Below are 12,823 nucleotides of genomic sequence, written 5' to 3'. Positions count from 1 at the left end.
TCGCTCCGCCCAATTACAAGATCTCCAGCCCGGGCAGTCGACTGAACCCTATTTGGGATCCTCGGGCTCGCGCTCGCGCTCGCGCTCCGCACTAGAGGAACGCGCGCCCCCGTGCGCCTGCGTATTCGGGCTCGTTCCTGGGCATCCCTTTCCCCGAACTCAGTGGGGGGGAAGGTTCACTGCAAGAGCAGGGCGGGCGGAGGGAAGACGTGGAGTGCTTCCCGTGCGGGGTTTCCCACAATGCACCTTGGCGGCGGCGGCAGTGGCGGCGCTCTAGCCGGGGCATGTCTGCATCTCGACTGCTCTGGGAGGAGGAAGAGAAGGAGGAAGAGGAGGAGGAGGAGGAGGAGGGGGAGGAAGAGGAGAAAGGCGCAGGGGTGGGAGCTATTGCTGAAGCTGCCACCACCAAAGTTTCTCCCCCCTCCCCCCCTTCCCCTCCTCTTACGGCCCTTAGAATGGCCGGAACTGCTGCCGCCCCCAGTTGGTGACCGCGCTGTTCGCCGCCCGCGGTAAAGAGCACGGCCTGGCAGGCCGGGCCTGGGCTCCGGGCGGGAGGGGGAGAGCGCGCGGCTGCAGGGGGTGGGGGGGCGGAGGAGCGCGCGGCTGCGGGGGGGGGGGGCGGTGGCGGAGAGCGCGCGACTGCGGGGGCGGGGGGGCAGGGGAGCGCGCGGCGTTAACGGTCGCGGGGGAGGGGCGCAGATGTGGGGAGCGTCTGAGGGGGAGGGATGGATGGAGTGGTGGTGGGGAAAAGGGGAGAGGAAATCCATGTGAGGGGGAAGCCCGTGAGGGAGAGACGGAGGGAGGGAGGGATCGAGGCACGGAGGGAGGGAGAAGGGGCCTTCTGGAGAGGGAGTGAGGACCGGGGTGCAGTGGGGCCGAGGGGTAATGAAAGGGGTGTCAGGAGGGCAGAGACAATCTGAGGTATGAAGGGGAGTGGGTGGTTTGACTACCTGTGGTGTGAAGGGACTGTTAGGAGGGGAGACTATCCGAGGTACGAAGTGGGTGTCAGAAGGAGAAGGAATACCTGAGCTGGGAAGGAGTTGTCACGTCAGGAGAAGGGGGGCTATCTGAGCGGTGAAGGGGATAATATCTGGAGGGGAGGAAATACCTGAAGTGTAAAAGGGATGTCAGAAGAGAGGAGGCTGTAGGAGGGGAGGGACTGCCCGAGGTGGGAAGCTGGTATCTGGAGGGAAGGGAATTTGTGTATGAGGTGTGAAGGGACTGTCAGAAGGGATTTAGACTATTGAATGCGTGAAGTTTATGTCAGGAGTAGAAGGGGATGGGTAAGGAATTGAAGTGTGAAGGGAATGTCAAAAGAGGAGGTACCATCTGAGGTGTGAAGACAGTGTCAGGAAGGGAGGGACTATCTGGGTGCAAAGGGGATATTAGGAAAGGAGGGAATGTTTAAAAAAGGGGATATCAGGAGAAGAGACTGAGGTTTGACGAGAATGTCAATGAAGGAAGGAGTATGAAGGGGTCTCAGAAGAGAAAGGCATATCTATGGTGTGAAAGGGATATCAGAGAAGGTAAAAAGCATACCTGATATATGAAGGAGTTACTAAAAAAGGAAGAGGAAGAAGGGAATAGTTGAGATATGAAGTGTCAGAGGAAGGAGGAGGGTGTCAAGGGGTAGGTGTAGGGATCAAAGCTGGATTTAGGAGGATGTGGAGAAGATGAATCCCTGCAGTATTTAGCATTCTACACAGAGTAGGCATCAATCTTAGTTGACTGAGTGGCTTTAGAAAGATGAGAAGGACCAAGGTTGGAGAGAAGGATGTATTTGAGGACATATAGTAGGAGAGGGAGGAATGTCAGCTATAAGGGGTGGATACAGAGTTGCCCTACAGAAGGAGGAATGAAGTGGTATCTGTGAAGGAGTCATTAGGATTTAGGTGATAGTGTGGGAAGGCATGTATGGGAGAGTAGAAAGGACTGAGAGGGAAAAAGGAATGACTGAGGAGTACCTAGTAATAAAAACATGTCTGAAGCAAGAGGATTTTTGAATTAATGATAATTAAGGATTGTAGAGTATCCAGTCCCTACTAACCCTGATTTGATATCAGCTCAGATAAGAGTTCTCTCATGTTTTGTCATTCTGTGCATCTACCTGGGTTTTGGACTCACTATGGTGATGGGTCTTTGAACTTTAATTTTGTTAAAGATGATGTAAGGCAATTTTATTGAGGCCTAGATGGACCTCAAGTCTTTATAAACAGGCTATGATTTTGAAATTCTAGCAATTTTAAAATAACATGTCAGTAGTTAGATGAAACTATTCTGGAAAATGCCAGAATAGAAATAACTTTATTGGGCGCATTTGTCAACCATCTACTGTATTGCCAGTTTGATGCAAGAGAGCTGGTGCCATATCATCAGGTTTAGGTATAGAGGTTCTATGCTAGAGTGATGGTGGACAAAAGGGAAGAGTTCAGTATAATGTGCAATAATACATTTAAATCCCAGATGCTATTTTGGAGAACCTTGAGTTAGATGGGTTGGTTGGGAAAGGCTTCATAAAATTTCAGACGTGGAAAACTATTTAAAAGGATCATCTGGTCCAACTTCCTATTTTTGCCATTGAGGAAACTGAAGTCTCAGGTATGTTCACATGATGTTGGAGGGGAGGGAATATTTGAGATACGATGAGGGTATCAGAAGGAAGAAAGAAAGTATCTGAGATAAGGGGGTGTTAGGAATAGTCTTCTTGTTCAGACATTTCTTATGTATTCTAATACTTTAGCAGATGTGCTGTGAAGAAAATGCCTAAACCTAGAAGGTTTGCATCTGGATTTGGGTTCATTCAGAATGTCACTCCTAGTTTTGGGTGGCTAAGGGAATTCAGGTCCTGTTCTTAATCCCTAGGCCATCCAGAGTAACCCTAACACGATGAGTGTCTTTGGCTTATCAGGAAGGAAGACTAGAATCTTTATATAACAGGAACCACACTGACTTTAGCTGAGCTAGATCAGTTAAAATTATTCTGAAATAGATTTCCAAGGAGGAACCCTATTCCAGAGCTCCACGTACCCTAAAATTTACCTTAGAATTTAGAAATTCAGCCTCTTGGATTAGAAAGGTAGGACAGACTTTTATTCTACATTTTGCTTTAACTGCTTTCATAGGGGAGAGGATGGTTCTTAGATGGGTGGGGTATCTTGGGAAGGTTATGGGTAGGAAGGGAGAATTGAAAATAAAAAGTTAGACGTGGGTAGATAAAGGGGGTCTCTGCAAGGGCAGGATATCTTGGAAGGGGGAGAGTCATTAGACATGTAATCCTGGAAATATATATTGTTCACATATATGAACAATGGGAAAAATGAGAGTGGTGAGGAAAATTGAATGGGTTATGTGAAAGACCAGAGAATCTGCAAAGGGAATAATTATTGGGTGGGCTTCTGAGGGAATAAGAAATAGAATATTTGGTATGGGTAGTGTGTATCTAGAAAGGAACTACTTTATGAAATAGTGAGTTCCAAACCCTAGGGATATATATGCAGAGATGTGATGACCACTTGTTAAAAAATGCCTTGGAGTTAGGCTAAGACTTCTTTCAGTTCTAAGATATGAGCCATAGAGCTTTGTTGAAATCAGAGGGGGAAAAAATAATTAAATTGTAATATAAAGGATAGAAATTTCAGATGAATAAAGCTGCCTTATGGTGAGTTTTAGAACTTGAAAGTAGTTAACTTACTTGATTTTGGGATGATCTTAAGGAGTTCTGACATTGTCTGCATGGGTGTGTGTGTGAGGGTAGGTGGCATCCTGAACCTTGATTCCTAAATCTCTCCACCCCCCCATCCTTTTTATGGTAGGTCTTCTGTTCTAAAAGGAGGCTACCACAGAATGGAAGTGGTAGCCAATTTTTGGAAGGAGGATAAAGTTATATAAGGACTGAATGATAATGGTTAATGGATTTAAGGGCATTTGTGTATAAGTACTTTAAGGATTTAATTATTGTCAGACAGTTGAAGCTTATAAGAAAGAAGCTAGGGGGATTGAAGACCTGGCCTATAGACTGCAGACCCTGAGTTCAAATCAGACAGTTCCTAGCTCTGTGATCCTGGGCAAGTCACTTAATCCCCATTGCCTAGCCCTTGCCATTCTTCTAAGAATTAAAAAAAAAAAGAAAGAAAAGGAAGGAAGGAAAGAAGCCTATTATTATTATAGATGGAACTTATGCTCAGGTTTGCCCATAGTCACAGAACGATCCTGCTGCCTCAGTAGATAGTGGAGGAGATATGTGATAGTTTTAAAGGAAGCTTTTTTTGAGATAATCAAAATGAGTTGTTTAAAATGTAGGACTTGTACATGAATATATTGGAGCCAATATGGGCAGTACTAATAACACATTTATGTAGTGCTTTAAGTTTTAAAAAGTATTTTCATGTAAACCCTATGAAATAGGAAGTATAAATGCTAATATCCCCATTTTAAGAAACAGATTCAGGTTAAGTGATTTGCCCCTGGTCATAAAACTAGAAAAGAAAGGGTTGGAGTTGCAATCCTGGTCTCCTGATTCTAAGTCCAGTGGTCCTTCCATTTAGCAGTGTTCCCTAGAACCAAGGCTAATAGGTAGGCTCATCTTAAGATTTCTCTTTTAACAAGTTTCCTGATTAAAATCAACTCATCATGATTTCCCCCCAATTTTAATTACTTTAATGCTTTCTTATAGTGTAAGTATAACACAATAATGCAACTGCTTATATATTTCCTAAGAATTGTTTGGTTGATCATTTCACTCCAGTCCATCTTGTTTCCCCAGCTAGATAGTAATCTTTTCAAGGATAGTGTATTCTGGGGACTGTAAGGGACTGGATATTCTGTAGATTCTATTTCTTGAGAATCTTTCAATAATCAGTACAATTCTGGTCACAAAGTAGATGATTTAAAATGTTTATTAAATTAGTTAAGTAATAATAATAATAGATAGCCTTTATATATTTCTTTAAGATTTTAAAAACACTTTATAAATATCTCATTTTTTCCTCCTAACAATTCTTGGACAGAGATACTATAGTATTATCCCTATTTTTATAGTTGAGAGAACTGAGGCTGACTCACACAGCTAGTAATTGATGTTGGATTTGAACTCAGATCTTGTTGATTCCAGGTCTAGTGTTCTCTTCACTGCAACATCTCATATATGACTGCATATGTGAAAATAATGTGTCATTAGAGAAGGGAATGATGGGACTTTACAATGTAGAGTGAGAACTAGGATTGAATAGTAGGAAGGGATATGAGGTTTCTGGAAAATAGCAGTATTCAGTTTGAAACTCAGTATGCCAGACACTTTGATGTTAGTGATACCAAGACAAAAATGAAAGTGTGTGAGGGTGGTTTTGGCAGTGGGACAGTTCATGGGGAGGAGAGAAAAAAATGTTTTGCTATTCCAGGAGGGAAGTATAGAAGAGATTTGACCAGATAGATGATACTAGATATAGGTGAAAAGAAAAGGTAGAGTGAGTGAAAATGAGGCTTTTTAACCACAGTATCTAATATATAAAGGTATTAAATTCTCTTTGGTTTGAAATTGGTCTGGCCTAGAATAGAACTTGCCTTTGGTTTCTCTAATCTGTATAATGCTTATAGGCTGGGTGGGATGTGTATTGGTCCAAGGATTTGATTCAGTTTGTGAATTGCCTGCTATATACCATAAGGGATAAGAAAAGTACAGGATATGATTTGTTGTCTGAGGGGAAATAAAAACATTAAACAATTAAGTAATAATATGAAGTGCCAATGTAAGAAATTTTTTTAAGAAGTTAGAATTTATACCTTGTGTAAAGGTATAAATGTGTACCATAATCACTCTATAGTTTAAAGTAATAAACTTATTTTAAGGATGCCATTGTTCAAAATGTGTTTTAGAATTTTGCTTTTGGAATTCAGAACCATCTGTACATTTTTTGGAATATTCTCTCTGGTTCTTTGAACATGCTTTTAAGTTTTGGGTAAAGCCAAGTCATTTAGAACTAAGCCTAGTGTGTAAGGTGGGTGATTAAGCTCGATAATACTGTTTTTGGTTTTAAATTATCTATAAGTTAGTGACACATGTGGGGAGTAGGGGAGTTTATAGTTGGATCTTAATATTTTTCAAAAATGTTTTTTAACAGACATTTTAACATTGTTGAAATAAGTATAGAACCTCCTTTCCTAGCAGTATCCTCAATAAAGGGATTCTAGAGTACTAAGAATGCCATATTACAGTTACACCCCATTTAAGGAAATATATGATTAAGTGGCCAAAATGAGAGGAATAGCAAGTACTCTAGGAGTTCATAGAAGGGAGAGATCATTATGTAGCTCTTAAAGAGATCTTTGGAAATTCAGGAGGGGAACAGAATGGAATCAACCTTCTATTTAGTCTAGATGATCTGAATGAATGAAAAAACTTTTGGCCTTATTTGGGTTTGATTAATCCGTATGGATCTGAGATGGAGAAAATAAAGAAAATACCTGTTAGAAGGAATCGAGGAGAATGGATCAGGTGTTCTTGCAATGATGAAGGGAATTGTAATTTGGAACAATTGCTAGTATTCTGCAGTGAACTGAGTCATGGCTATTTGGAGGAAAGGAAGAGGGGACTTTCTGGATAGAATTACAATGAAGAGCATCTTAGAAAGGGTGTCTGGAGGAAGAAGAAACGAATAAATAAATGAGTAATTAAAGGAGAATTGGAAAGATGTAGAAGTTACTGAGTAACATTTATAATGGAGATAATTTATCAAAGTTCTACCTATTACTTGGTGGCCAGTTCTTGTACTATTGCCTTCTACATGATGCTTTGAGAAGCCATATCTACTTACTCTGTTGTATAGCATTTTATGCTAATAGTGATCATAACCAAGGAAGATTAAGTTTAAAAATGATATCTGGGAATTTAGAGAGGGTAGTGGAAGAATTAGAATGTTGGTGGGGAGGAGCAGCTGACATAAGGTTAGATTTTTCAGGTGGTTTGAAGGATAGAGGGGAGATGTTTATCTAATTAATGTGTAGTAACTTATGCTCAATAAATATTTGAATATACCTGAAATATAATGTAGTGGGAGTTATGAGGATTATATGTATGTATTATGAACTCAGCATTTATTTAATAGATTTTGAGTAGAATCTATTTGAAAGACACTCTGCCTAGTATCATTCATATATAAAATTATACCTCATATAATCAAATCTTTGCATCTCTATGCAATATTTGGTAAATGTCTTCTAAGTTGTACAAATTAAGTGCTCTAGAAGTGTTAAAAAGTGAGGCATGGCTTTATGTTGAGTTGATGTGAAAAGACATCATTGGAAAGCTGGCATTTGAGTTATTTCTTGAAGGATGAGTAGGATTTTATTAAATTAGGATGGGCTGGAGAGAGCAGAGAGAATAGCAGGAAACAAGATGGAAAATAATGTGTATTTGGGGAAGGGGAAAGAATTCATGTTGCCTGGAGAAAAGAGATCATGTGGGGAAATAGTAGGATAAAACTGATTATGTAGATTTTTAGCCAGATTATGAAGGGCCCCAATTTGTAGGCAAAGGAGTTTGGCTTTTAATCAGTCACTAATGAGGAGTCCTTAATTTATTGGTGTGACAAGTGACACATTAGGAAGTTAGCAATATGGATAGATGGGAAAGCAAGTAATCATTGATTGAAAATTGGAGGCAACTTTAGAAATCATGTAATTTGATTTGTCCACTTAAAAGTCTTGGTGGAACCTGTGGAAGAAATAGAAGAGAATGTAAAGAAAGAAGTCAAAGAAGAGAAATAAAAGATTAAGGGGTAGCATGGTGACATAGTAAACAAGAATTTAATTGAGGGGGCCAGATAGCATCAACTGTGACAGAAATGTTATGTCTACTGAGAAACAGACATTGGACTTGGCAAATGGGATGCCCCACCCCCTTTTTTAAACTGATAACAGTCCAGGGTCTCACTTTACCAATGCAGATTGGAGCTATTATGAAATTTATAATCTTAGGGCTCTGAGATTAAATTATTTGGGAAGATGTACAGTGGGGACTGAACCTTGATCTCTCTGCCTCTGAGACCAGATCTCTATTCAATATGACACACTGAATCTCATGAAACCAAAGAGGAAATGAGTAGTGAAGAAGTAAAGATAACTTTTAAAAAGAATTTTAATTTAAATTTTGTCAATTAAAAATCTAGGTTCTCTCCCTCCTCTTCTGTCCTGAAAAAGAAAGAAAAATAAAACTCTTGTAATCAATATGCATAGTCAGGTAAAAGAAACACTCTAACATTGGCCATGTTAAAAAAAAAAAATTAAAGATGACTTCTTTAAGATGTTTCCAGGTAAAAGGATGGCAGTTTGAAGTGAGTATATGTTATTGGAAGGAAACTAAGATTGTGATTGTAGGCTGGTGTGAGAGTCAGAGCAGAGGAAGAAATCAGAGTTATAGGATAATTCATGGAGTTAAAGCCCCAGAGGAGATTGGAGAGAATTTGAACCAAAGCATGAGGGAGGTAAGTCTTGGAAAAGAGTAGGTGCACTTTTTACTAAATAGGAGAAAGGGTCAAGAAGAGGCAAGAGATAAAAGAGGAGAGAAGTTGAGGAAGCTCATTTATGCCAGAAGGCCTTTATCACTTTTTCTTAAATTGGAAGGTCATTAAGAGCGAAAGATGCAGAGGTAGAATTTGGAACTTGAAAGTAGTTAATAAAGTTTGGGAAATTTATTTGTGAGGAATGCTGTAGTCAGTGAAAATAAACAACAATGAAGACCTAGTTATGGTTAGATAGCAATGAATTTGTAATGGATTGAGTAGTATCTTTTGGCACTGTGAGCAAAACTGATATTTAGAGATTTATGTAGTGGGCATAGCAGAAATCTGGGGAAACAGGCAAAAGCAATTGAAAAGGTAAAATTAAAGTGGTTTACCTTGGAATTTAAGCTGGGTAGGGAAGTGGGATAGAACAGGGAAGTTCAGGTCTGACAGCACAGTTTTATTCTGCTGTTATGAAGGAATGTTTGAGAGCTGCTAAGGGAGTGATCCAAGTAGAATTTAAAAGTAGCTTATTTTTATTTTTCAATAGTATTATTTTCAAGTTTAAAAAAATTAATGTCTCACTTTTCCAACCATTGAGCAAATTAAAAAAGAAATCGAAAGCCAAATCCTTCGATACATAGTTGTGTTATTCAGCAAACAAATCCTCACATTAGCCATTTCTGGAAATGTCTCTTTCTGCATCTTAAGTTCATTTTTCATCAGGAGGTGAGTGCCATGTTTCATGAACTTCGTTCTTCTGAATTCCTGGTTTATCATGTCATTTATCACAGTTTTGAGGTTTTTCAAAGTTTTCCTTCAATAATATTACTACATAAATTGTTTTTCTGGTTCTGTTCATTTACTTTGCATTAGTACATAAAGATCTTTCCAATTTCCCCTGAAATTGTTCATCATTTCTTATAGTAATATTACAGTAATATTTCATTATATGCTGCAATTTGTTTTGCCAACTACTTAATTTCCATTTTTTTTGGCTACCATGGAAAGACATGTTATAAATATTTTTATACATATAGAACCTTTTCTCATTTCTTTGGTGGTATAGGTCAAGTAGTGGTATAGTTGGGGCAAAAGGTTTAGCACAGTTTCTTTCTGGGCATAGTTCCAAATTGCTTTCCAGAATGGCTAGACTAATTCATAGATCTGCCAACAGTGTACTGATGTACCGTTGTTTGTATAGCCACTCTAACATTTGACATTTTCTTTTATTATCATTGCCAGTCTGATAGGTGTGAAGTAGAATCTCAGAGTTGCTTTCATTTGCATTTCTCAATTTATTAGTTAGATTTAGAACATTTTTTTTCACATGATTATTGATAGCTTGGATTCTTTCTTTTGAATCTGCCTCAAAAAATCCTTTTGGAAAAATCTTTATTAGAGAATGATTTTTATTTTATAAATTTGAGTCAGTTTCTTAAAAATCTTGGATATGATACTGAATAAAAAAATCTCATCTCCAAGATCTATAAGAAACTTTATCAGGGAAATTTGTTACACAGTTTTTTCCCCCCCAAGTTACCTATTTCCCTTATAATTTTTACAACTTTAGATTTGTTTGTACAAACACTAAAATTCCGAGTAATCAAGGTTGTCCGTTTTATATTGCATAATCTTTCCATCAAGGTAGAATATAAAATGATTATAATCAGAGAGGGGAACTCAACATTTGAAATCATAAGAGTTGAAATAGTGCTTGTTGATGGGATAACAGTGACTGATGTGTATAATATTGGTGAATACTGAAATGAAATGTAATGAAGAAAATAACAACAGTTGAGGTTAAGAAACTTCGAAGTCAGGTCTTATATGGATGGTCAGACCAGGAGTTTGCTGGATATGATACCAGGAGATGAAGTAGTGAAGACTTCAGTCAGGTGCTGATCAAGCAAGATAGACTTTTGAGGAAATCAGTAGATGCTGGCAAAGAGTATATGGGAAAAAGTGGACAAGTGGATAGAATGGCCTTCCAAAGAGAAAGCTTTGTTGTGGATCGTTTGAAAGAAGTGTTGGAGCTTATACAGATTCCTCTTCTTTCCTAGAGAATGGTATGGGAGAAGGGGCAAAGAAGTTATGTCTTCTGGGGATACTGCATGAAGTGGTGAAGAGATTATTTAGGTAAAAGCTTTAGGATTAGGTCAGAGTTTGTTTATGACAGGACAGGGCTTCTATATAGCAGTGATGGCGAACTTATGGCATGGGGGCCAAGGATCACATGCAGAGTGCTCTCTTTGGGCATGTGGGCTACCCTTCCTCCCACCCCTACCCTCAGAGTTTGTTATTAGAAAGGCAGAAGGACTCAGAGCCGTGTCTCTCTCCCCCTCTCCACCATGCCTGATGACATTTTTTCACATCCCTCACCCCTCCACCCAGCAGCCCAATGGGAGCAATTTCTTCCTCCCCTGCCTGGGTGGGGCCGGTGGGATGGGTTGGGGGCAGGGCCTGGCACTCCATTTCTAAAAGGTTTGTCATCACTGCTACATAGAATTAGATGGTTAGGCAGTTGAGTTGACCTCAATAGGATTTGAAAGTGAAGGGAGTAGAGAGGCCCCAGGTAATAAAAATCAAAGAGGCAAGGAAGGGTTGTGAGGCCCCCCCCCAAAAAAAAAGTTTATTAAGCTATTACTGTATGCCACGTTACCCCTCTCTGTTATGAGGGATTCAAAAAGAAATTTAAGACATTGGTTCCTGACTTGCAGAAGCTTATAATTTTTTGTGGGGGACATTAAGAAATAGATGGACAAAACAGTAACATTAAGTAACATTATAAGGTAGTCTATAATTGTTAAGATTAAGTGACTTGTTAAATGATAAGATGAAAAGTAAGGCTCCTCTTCAAATTACTTCTTGCTTGCCTAAAATTTAGTAACTCTGAAAATCAATGATGTATGTGTTTATGATAAAAGTTTGCTCAAATGAATAGGATTGAATGGGTAGAATTAAGGTAATATCCTCTGAGATTTAAAATGATACTGTATTAAGGCAGCTAGTAGTACAGTGGTTAGAGCATCTGGCCTGTCAGGAGTACCTGGGTTCAAATGTGGCCTTAGATACTTCCTAGATGTGTGATCCTGGGTAAGTCACTTAGCCCTGATTGCTTAATTCTTGCCACTCTTTGTTCTTAGAATTGATGCCAAGACAGGAAGAAGGTAAAGGTGGGGGTGAGGAAGAGAAGAACATTTTATTTTTTCTTCCTAGAACTAAATTTGATCCTTAAAATTAGTTTTTTTTTTTTTGTTCTATTACATGGTGGTATAATCAATGTATTTGTTATTTTCCTATGATAGACTTTTTATTTTTGAGACTTCATACCTTTATAGATCTCCTCACTTGTGGGCACATTGCCAGCATTCCCAATACCAACTGAAGAATGTCTAGTGAATTAGGATATTGGGCAGTTAGGGTGGATGGTGGGTCTGGAGGAGGAGTGGTTTAAAATGGAAATATGAAGTGATAGAAGAATGTGACAAAATCACCAATACTTTGTTCTGGGCCTTTTGCCCACCCTTAGTATTAATTTAGTTCAGATTTAGCCTCAGGGTAACTGTTCACTGTGGGGGAAGCCAAAAGCCATCTGGTCCAGTCATGGATTGCTGAAGTGAATTTGGAGCCTGGGGCTCTTCTAGAATCCCAAGGTTTTGATTTGATTTTAGATGCTTCCTTGGGTTTATCCCATATCTTTAATTGCAGACCAGAGAAGAAATACTGATCTACTTGGGTTCAGATAGGATGAGTGTGTCTGACCCCAGTTTGGACCAGAATCTAATAGAGGGTTGTGGAAGAGATATAACTGAGTAAAGATAACCTGGGAAGGGAAGGTATTATGAGAGTTTGAAATTGGGCCTGGTATAGTAGATAGAGTACCAGATCTGGAGTCAGACTCATTTCCTGAGTTCAAATTTGACCTCAGACATTTATTAGCTGTGTGATCCTGGGCAAGTCATTTAACCCTGTTTGTCTCAGTTTCCTATATCTATACAATGAGCTGGAGAAGAGGATGACAAAAGCAAATTATTCCAGTATCTTTTCCAAGAAAACCTCAAATGGGGTCATAAAGTATTGGACACAACTGAACAATAACAGCATAGAGATAGAAGGTGATATTTTAAGACGACATGTGAATTGGAAGGGTTTTCTTGAACTGTAAGTTGAGACAGGTGTTTTCTACATAGGGTTAGAATTTAACAACCAAGAAAATGTTTATTAGTGTTAATACTCTCCTGGGCTCTCTTTCTCTGAGTGTATAGACTCAGAATTTGAGAGTGGAATTTTAGATCTTGGATGTAGTATAGACTTGGAGAAGGATA

General features: G+C 39.3%; 1 protein-coding gene across 5 annotated transcripts in view; it reads left to right on the top strand.

Annotated features, from left to right (window-relative positions):
• The first annotated feature begins 242 nt into the window (after positions 1-242).
• ZNF148 (zinc finger protein 148) overlaps positions 243-12,823 on the top strand; it is a 147,688-nt gene continuing 135,107 nt past the window's right edge. The window contains exon 1 of one of the 5 annotated variants that reach the window (XM_056793578.1): positions 243-509. The gene's annotated coding sequence lies outside the window, so the exon portion shown is untranslated. Of the gene's footprint in view, positions 510-728; positions 2,599-2,639; positions 9,225-12,823 lie in introns of those variants that run through there. The other 4 variants (XM_056793573.1, XM_056793574.1, XM_056793575.1 and 1 more) reach the window with 4 other exon arrangements.

Source organism: Monodelphis domestica, chromosome 4, assembly GCF_027887165.1.
Source record: "Monodelphis domestica isolate mMonDom1 chromosome 4, mMonDom1.pri, whole genome shotgun sequence".
NCBI lineage: Eukaryota > Metazoa > Chordata > Mammalia > Didelphimorphia > Didelphidae > Monodelphis > Monodelphis domestica.
The sequence above is the reverse complement of the archived record's forward strand: the minus strand, read 5'-3'. Positions and strand labels throughout refer to the sequence as shown.